This window comes from Gavialis gangeticus, unplaced genomic scaffold (assembly GCF_001723915.1).
Source record: "Gavialis gangeticus isolate Ggan-Ray unplaced genomic scaffold, GavGan_comp1, whole genome shotgun sequence".
NCBI classification, from domain to species: Eukaryota; Metazoa; Chordata; order Crocodylia; family Gavialidae; genus Gavialis; species Gavialis gangeticus.
The window spans coordinates 36,401,212-36,402,884 of NW_017728997.1; the positions used below are offsets into that span (position 1 = coordinate 36,401,212).

The 1,673-nt window shown below is 38.3% G+C and overlaps 1 long non-coding RNA gene across 1 annotated transcript in view; it reads left to right on the forward strand.

Annotated features, from left to right (window-relative positions):
• Positions 1-1,673, forward strand: part of LOC109289137 — a 287,443-nt gene that overhangs the window by 282,836 nt on the left and 2,934 nt on the right. The window lies entirely within an intron of this gene.

Sequence of the window (1,673 nt, forward strand, 5' to 3'; positions counted from 1 at the left end):
ACTACACCAAGTCTGGAGCTCCAGCATTGGCTCTGTGGTGGAAGTGGCTGTACATGCACAGTGGGCAAGGGGCTGGGGCAGTGCAACCCTGGCCACTCCCTTGTCATCTGCCCAGAGGCATGTGTGCACCACCACCAGCAATGAGGATCGGGCCCTTCACAGCTCCCCTCTATGTGCCTCGGGTGCACTAAATTGAGGCCTGGGTTGAGGCTGGGTTGTTTTTAGCACTCCAGCCCAAATATTACTGACCCCTAATTTATAACATTGAGCTGACCATTTGTAATTTAATATAGCTGTAAATCTTTCCGTTTGTTTGTTATTAATGGAAATGATTGGAAATGGAAGTGTCTCGGAATGGTTGCTTAATTCTAATTTTAGGTTTTCAGCTTTATTTAGAAAATATGCAAAGGAATTAATTTTGTAGCCCAGAATATAAAGTGAAATTTGCTTTGAAAAGAAACAATTAATGAGTGTACTACAGTGAAATCTGGAGCATTTCTGATCTGCTTTTAGCTAATTGCTGGATGTTTTATTCACTCCAGCAGTTTTATTTCTAGCAGAGATGATCCTTGGCATCTGTTTTGAATTGTTAATAAGGAAATAATGCATTTTTAATAACTGGAGCTATTGCAGTAATTTCTTGCTTGCTCATTTTACACTGTTCGGCAGACATTGTGATAATACAAGATGCTATTCTTAATTTTTTTTATATATAAAAGAGAAATTATAGTAAACTGATACATCATGTCATCTCCACCTAGCTGCTTGTCTCTCATGTTTAGTTTATATTCCTCAGGCCCTTGTTCTTTCTAAGAAATAGATTTAAGTATTAGGTGTAACAATTTACTGCTCAGCAACTGCGCCAATATTTCAGTTTTGCAGAGAAATGGCACAAAGGAAGGCCCTGGCCCACTTTCATCAGTGATAATCTGAGTGCAAGTTGTATGTCATATGGAAGTGGCTGGGTATAATAAGTGGTGGTATTTGAAGTTATCATCAGCTGAGTGGGCAAAAAGAGTGCAGTGTTCACACTAAGAAGGTAAAAGGGAAGAATGTCAATAAAATTAAATAAAAAGGATCCAAGCTAACATAGCCTACCCCTTGCTTTAGGGAAAGCATGCTGTTCCCAAAATTTCCAGTGTCAAATTTAGCCCCACTGTAAGCAGGTTAAACTGGCTTAACTTGATAGTTCAGTTTGCTATTACCAGAGCTAAACACCTAATAGTTATCATTTATACTCACTTTAACTATTAGCTAGCAGCTAAATTGGAGCATATAGCTATGCCTCTCAGTTTACATGACTTTCTGCCATTGCTGAACTTGATCCTGAAATGTGCAGCCTAACAAGTTGAGGACAAATTAACCAATCTGTCCTGGTAAAAGGAAGGATTCTCTAGGCTGTGGGATGTAATTATTTAATTTACATATCACTGCTGTTAGTGCTTGTGCTTCTGTACATGTAATCAATATTTCAACTGCAGTGGCTGGTAGTGAAAAGAGAGGAAGTGTGGGGGAAATATTCATGGATATACGCATCTCCATTGTCTGCATAATGTGTGTGTGTGTATGTATGCATGTACAGTGTGTGTGTGTATGTATGTATGTATGTATGTGTATGTGTGTGTGTGTGTGTGTGTGTGTATATATATATATATATATATATATATATATAT